The sequence below is a fragment of the Artemia sp. Qi Xiang Cuo genome, chromosome 7 (genome assembly GCF_049724085.1).
Source record: "Artemia sp. Qi Xiang Cuo chromosome 7, ASM4972408v1, whole genome shotgun sequence".
Taxonomy (NCBI): Eukaryota; Metazoa; Arthropoda; class Branchiopoda; order Anostraca; family Artemiidae; genus Artemia; species Artemia sp. Qi Xiang Cuo.
This window is the reverse complement of record NC_142800.1, coordinates 37,275,428-37,282,567: the sequence shown is the minus strand read 5'-3', so window position 1 is coordinate 37,282,567 and position 7,140 is coordinate 37,275,428. Positions and strand designations below refer to the sequence as shown.

The 7,140-nt window shown below is 34.7% G+C and overlaps 1 pseudogene; it reads right to left on the bottom strand.

The window, feature by feature from the left end:
* Window positions 1-1,353: 1,353 nt before the first annotated feature.
* LOC148950234 (NEDD8-conjugating enzyme Ubc12 pseudogene) lies at window positions 1,354-1,872 on the bottom strand (annotated as a pseudogene).
* Between the last annotated feature and the right edge of the window lie 5,268 nt (window positions 1,873-7,140).

Sequence of the window (7,140 nt, the reverse complement as noted above, 5' to 3'; positions counted from 1 at the left end):
TTTTTACTTTGCTGAAAAAAATTCTTTTAAATGTTTTCATTTTAATAATTTTAAGAAATCAAAAATAAATTAAGATTTTAAGGAATAAATATCAGCATATGTATATTAAACTGACAATGAACATGTTTGTCAGTAAATTCATTTGAATTTTTTTCATTAAAGTACGAATTAAATTCTGGCTTTTAGAAAGCATAAGGGTTTAGAACCCTACTCACACTCATTTCTGCTTATTTTGAGTTGAACTCTGTTGTTTATTTTAATTTCTGTTTGTTTTGGGTTTTATTCATTTATTGATAATGATTTGTGGCGCTAGCATGCTTGGTAGATTATTTGATTCTATTTTTGTTCATTTTTTGTTTAATGGAGTTCTTTTTTTGAAAAAGTTATTTTGTGGAAAATGTTTTCTTAATTAATTTCTTTAAAGATGCAGCTGGCAGATTGGTCTTCTAAGCCTTGCGAAAGCATTGTTAACCTTAGCCTTGTTTCTACTTTGGGAGCCTTTGTTTGAGCCCTCACCTGCTTCTTTTTTAGTAACGCTTCTTTGGCCTTTCCTTGGTAAATTCTTGTAAATACTGCTATTTAGCTTGACTTGAAAAATAGACGTCTGGAAATGGCTCATCAGCTGATCAACTTCAAGAGCTATGTTTGAAGATTCCACAAAAATTTTATCTATTCGTGTATTAGGCTTTAGTATTGTTCTTTATTTTCCTTTGAAAGCCTGAAAGCAAAACATTTTTAATTGTATTTTTATACTTAGCTTGGTTTTGTGTAGTTTTGCCTGCGTCATAGACATCAAAAACTCCTGAGGCAAAAACAACGTATCTACGCTCTTGAAATGCGCACAAATATGGCGTCATTCATATAATTTATTCCTCCAAAATCAAGATTCTCAAATAATTTTATCAATGTTGTGACCTATCTAGATCACTAATTCAGGTCAGGAAATCTCAAGATCCCAATATTCCAAAAAAAAATATGAACCCGTTTTCGAGAAAATAAATATAAATAAATGCATACTTATACGTTCAATTATTCCTCGATTAACTAGATAAGGCTGAAAGAGACATGACATTCACCACAATTTGCACAATTAGCAAGGTTATAGACAAGGATAACCATGACAAGGTTATTTGATTGAAATGTGTGGCCTTGAATAAATGGCACATTTTGGAGTAGACCTGGTACAAGCTAATTTTGTATTACTTGGAGACACAGTTAAATCAGCTACATGGAATTTCAGTGAACTCGGAAACGCCAATAAATCCACTGCCCAATTTTTAGCCCTTCCTTGAGTATACGAGGTTTTGCACTCAGATTAGGAAACTTTATCTTCACAGCGGTAAACTTCCAAGTCTAAAAATCATTAGGTATAGTTCTAACGCCCATGGATCGCTGAACATTCTGCTCAAATATGTGTGTATGTGTTTGTAGTACATTTGCTGCTTCTTTGTTCAACGGATCTTCAGGGTTTGGTTATAAGAGGAGGTGTAGGAGGCCATAAGGAATAGATTTTATAGTCAGTACTGGTTACCAATCTTCTCTGAGGATGTTTAAACAGACATTGCACTCTAAATCAATATTGGGGTGGTATATCACCGTCTCGTATTTCACTTTCGGTGCATCATAAGGGTATTCTTGACCAATTTTGAAGTTGAAAATAAATTTGCCACCTTTATAGAAGCCCTCATCAGTACATATCACAAGCTTAAAATTAAACACGTCATTTTTGTCAGGAAACTCTATCGCGCATGTCTTTGCAAGGTCTAACTCTCAAAAATCTTTTTGAATTCTGAAAGGAGCAACTGCAGCTCTCCTTTGAGTCGGATTTCTTGATAACTCTCCTTCTCTCGTTCTAGTAAAAAGTTTAATCATGTTGATAAATTAAATTATGGTTGTTTATTTTGATTTCTTCAGTTGTATGTACATTCAAGCTGTTAAGGCATCCCCATATTCTTTGTCTAGCTAGAAATATGCTTAGAGCTTTTCATAGAAAACGAGGATGGTATAGGAAATTAATGTAAACATAAATTTTTATGCATTTGGTGATAAATAATAAGAACAGCATTTTCTAAAAAAAAAAAATCAGATAAAGAATTATGCGTTAGAATACTTACTTTACAAAACTAATGACGTATTTACTCCTGGGTCAGGTTTAATTTACATAAAGTTTTAAAAAGACTGTTGAGGTAAAATTAGGAGGGTTGACAGTGCTCATTTTACTGTAGACAATCTTATCTGAACCTGAAATAGCATCAGCCTCCGTTAAAAACAAATTTTTGTGTTATGTTTTTGATAATGGCAAAAGACAAGCCAAGGCAAAAGTTAAAGGTCCAATAACAAAAAAATCATAATTTTACAAAGACGCTAATTCTAATTTAAGGTCATTTTAAATGTTTAAGGGGTGGATTGATGAAAATGAAGCACGGATAAATGTGATTAGAAAACTGGTGAAGCTGAGAATCGCAACAGCTTAACAAAATGGCACAGAACAAACGAAAGTGAGAATAAAACTGAATTGTAAACGAAATTTTGAAGAGTGATCTGTGGTTGGAAACTAAAAGACATATTTGTTATGTGAGACGCATTAAGAAATTAAATAACAGGATGTATGAATCTAAACTACTAAAACAAGGGGCGTGGAAAAACCTTTCTGAGGTAAAGATGAAAAAAATTGGACAATGAAATCTGCGGTTGGGAAACAGGAAACAGTGATAACTGGCCACAAAACAAAACTATGTGAGGTAAAGATAAACAAAAATGGACAATGAAATATACGCTTAGAAAACAAGGAACAGCAATGACTGGCCACAAAAACGATCTGAATAGGTCAGGACTTTAAGAAAGAATTCATATTTTTCACGGGGTGACTGCATCGAATCTTTGGTGACGTCATGACATCAAGAAAATGCTCCAATTTTCTCCGGTTAGAAGACAAGTGACAATGGGAATCCCTATATAGAAGCCTGCCACTTTCTTAGCACGATAACTCGGTGGTAAAGCAGATTTCTTTTATAAAGATTTCGCATTTTTATCAGGGGGGTTTTATCAAACATTTGGTTACGTAATTACATCATGAATACGATCAATTTGTCTGTGTTTCGAAGACAAGCGACCGGTACGGCATATATGGCTAGAAAATATGTAATGAAAGTGCTACTTCATGCTTTCAGATGAATTTTTTTTTAATTTTGCGTAAATAAACAATATTTTTTTACTTTATAGCTTTAGACTGACAGTCGACAAAAGCCTATAAACAAGAAACTAGATGGTATTGCAGTCGAAAAAACTGTGCCAAATCAAACGATATTATGATTTACTGCAGAAATAACAAGACAAGAAAGGAATTTTTTTGAAATTATTTGGAAATACATTGGTTTTCATTCTTACGGTAAGACATGAAAAGCGTATCTCGGAGTAAAATGATAAATTGAACGTTTTTACAGACCAAATATACAAACATGCACAAATATACAAACAGCTATCCTTGCCAGCTATCTATTTTGATATTAGCATCTTCTTGTAACCGGTTGTGATTAATTTTCGTCATTTTACGTGCTTTTTCAAAGTATTTTATCCATTTTGGAAGAACTAATTTCTTTTGTTCTTATTGTTTATTTCTTTTGCCTTTTGTTTTTATACATTGGGTTCTTCTTGACCAGGATGTTTAAAATGTATCAAACTGATTGAAGAACAGAGTTATCAGTAAATACCTTGGCCCCTTAATGTATTTCATTCTCTAACGATATATTGGTCCTGTTCAACAAAGGAACAACCGGTAATAGTTTCAAGCAGATCAGACATCCAAGAATAAATTATAAAGCTAGCCTTTTCTACCAATTTTCGAACAGAGATTTTTTGCCAATTTTTTACCAATTTTTTGTTTACACATTTAAGACCCTTGCCCCTGATACTACATTGGAGTTTACAAGGCCATACACTCTTGTCCTTTAGTGCATTCTGAGTCTGTAGGCCAGCTATAAATGTTGACTCAATGCCAATCGGATGCATAGGGTATAAAGAGGATAGAAACGGGGTTGACTACTTTTGAAAGCTTTGACCCTTCAAAAGAGCACTTTAACTTCCAATTTTCAATAAAAAAATCCAGATATTAAGCATTTATGGATATCCGTACCCTAAGAAACGGCCAAAAGGAACACGTGGAAGATCCATTGCTCTTCACTAAGTCAGCGCAACTGTATTAACTGTGAAAACTCTATGTGAACAATAGCACATTTGCATAAGCCAGACCCCTTGCCGTTTGAGATATATTCATCCCTAGAAGCATATTGATTAGCCCTAGCATCATTACTTCAAGGAAGTCCTGGCTGAACTTCCTTTAAGTAATGATGCTAGGACTGTTTTTTAAATTTTAAAAAACTTTTTTCAGTTTTAATTATCGAATTTTAATGTGAGTTTCTTTTATATTGTTTTTTTCTTCGTGTGTTTTGCTGAGGACGGCCCTTTGATTTGATTTGCTGAGGATGGCCCTAAGAAGATGGCCCTAAGAAGAAAGACCAATCTATCTATAAACCTAATTATCGAACTATAGAATTTTAATGCGAGTTTCTGTTTTTACTGTTGTTTCTTCTTATTGTTTATGATGGAAAGGCACTGTGGTCTTCGTCCCTATTTAACGTAAATGAAGCAAATAAAATTCATTGAAGATGGCTTAAAACGAAGTTTTTGGTTTATATAACGTCTTGTGAAGCAATACAAGATAATGAATGAATTCAAACAGCTAATAAAGCAAACAGCATGGGAAAAATTGTCTAAGATAATGTACTGAAGCATAAAGATTTATTCAGTTGGAAGAGATGTGCCAACTTCTCTTTCTAACTTTTTATACAAACAACAGGAAATTTTAGAGTTTCTAACTGATATATCTGAGTGTTTAGTAAGCGAAATGGCAATACATTTTTAATGTTTTTACTTCAATATTTTTACTTGGCTCTTTGTTCCCTAAGAAGATAGACCAATCTATCTATAAACCTAATTATCGAACTATCGAATTTTAATGTGAGTTTCTTTTATATTGTTTTTTTCTTCGTGTGTTTTGCTTAGGACGGCCCTTTGATATAGGGTCGAAATATTCAATTAAAGTTGCATTCCACTGTCTTGTATAAAAATTTCCCTGTTGTTTCTACTTATTGTTTATGATGGAAAGGCACTGTGGTCTTCGTCCCTATTTAACGTAATTGAAGCAAATAAAATTTTGCACATGCCTGCAAAAAATATCGTATAAATTGTTCAAGGGGAAAGTCCTCGCACCCAGCTTCCCAGTCCACGTCTTTGCGCCAAGGCCAAATTTGATGGATCAGTCCTGGTTACCAATTAGCATTTCTGTAATGTTTGAGAAAATTGGATTTACAGTATTGAAGAAACGAAACAACATCTAGCGAAGGAGGAATTCGGAATTAGTGGAAACACATTGGATTTAATTAAGTCATATCTACAAAATTGCCGATTCCAAGTAGACCTACAAGGCCATCTGTCTCAGCCTAACTCTCTGGATGCTATTGGAGTGCCCCTAGGGTATATACTTGGACCGATACTATTTTTTATATACATAAATGATCTCCCTAATTGTTTGCCTAATTGTTTGGGGAAATGATGGGCATGGGGGGGGGATGATTCTTCTTCCGAATGCTTTCGACTATTAAAAAAGGCAATAGCATACTCAATTTCAAATAGAATTAAAGTTTCTACGCCAACGCTTTCTATAAATACCTTATATGTCCCCAGGGCATAACTTATGACCTTATACTGAGGTTGCAGAGGGTTTGTCATCCTCAAAGACCTGATTTCCAGAACTTACAACTACGTTGAAAAAAGTGGCTATCTCAAAATTTTGATTAGATGTGTTTGTAGAAATGGTAGGCACGAGAGGGGGTTACCTGTCCTCCAATCACTTTCTACTATTATAAAGGACACTAGCCCTTTACATGTTTAATCGAATGAGCCCTTTTTTAAGTTTCTACGACAACCGTTTCAATAAAAACCTTATATGCCCACATGGCATAGCTTACAACCTTTGACCTGGGGTGTTTGGGGGGTTTGTCATCCTCAAAGACATAATTTCCAGATCTTTTAACTACGTTCAACAAAATGGCTGTCTCAAAATTTTGATTGGATGTGTTTGGGGAAATGGTGGGCGTGAGAGGGGGGTTAGTTACTCTCCAATCACTTCCGACTATTAAAAAGTACACTAGACCTTTCAGTTTCCAATCGAATGAGCCCTTTTTGAAGTTTCTACGACAACACTTTCTATAAAAACCTTATATTTTCTCAGGGCATAACTTGCAACCATTGCCCTGAGGGGTTTGAGGGGGTTATCATCCTCAAAGAACTAATTTCCAAAAGTTTCAACTACGTTGAAAAAAATGGATATCTTAGAATTTTGATTGTATGTGTTTAAGGAAATGGTGGGCGCGAGAGGGGGTTACTTGCCCTCCAATCACTTTCTACTAATAAAAAGGACACTAGCACTTTCACGTTGCAATCGAATGAGCCCTTATTGAAGTTTCTACGACAACCGTTTCTATAAGAACCTTAAATGCCCCCAGAGCATAACTAACAACCCTTGCCCTGAGGGGTGTGGGGAATTTGTTTTCCTCAAAGACATAATTTCCAAAACATCAACTATGTTGAACAAAATGGATATCTCAAAATTTTGATTGTATGTGTTTGGGGAAATGGTGGGCGTGAGAGGGGGGTTAGCTGCCCTCCAATTTTTCAAGTATTAAAAAGGGAACTAGCCCCTTCAATTTCCAATCCAATGAGCCCTTTTTGAAGTTTTTACGACAATACTTTCTGTAAAAACCTTATGTCCCCCAGGGCATAACTTACAACACTTGTCCTGAGGGCTGTGGGAGGAATGTCCTACCCAAAGACATAATATCCAGATCTTTCAACTACTTTAAACAAAATGCCTGTCTCAAAATTTTCATTGTATGTGTTTGAGCAAATGGTAGGCGTGCACAGGGTGTTAATTGCCTTCCAATCAGTTTTGGCTATTAAATAGGGCACAATTCCTGTAGCTTTTTTCATAGAGCTTTTTTGTATCTTTATGATGTAAACAAAATTCAACGTCAAAAGTGGGTAACATGTTTTTTGGACATTTTGAAATTAGGACATTTGGTT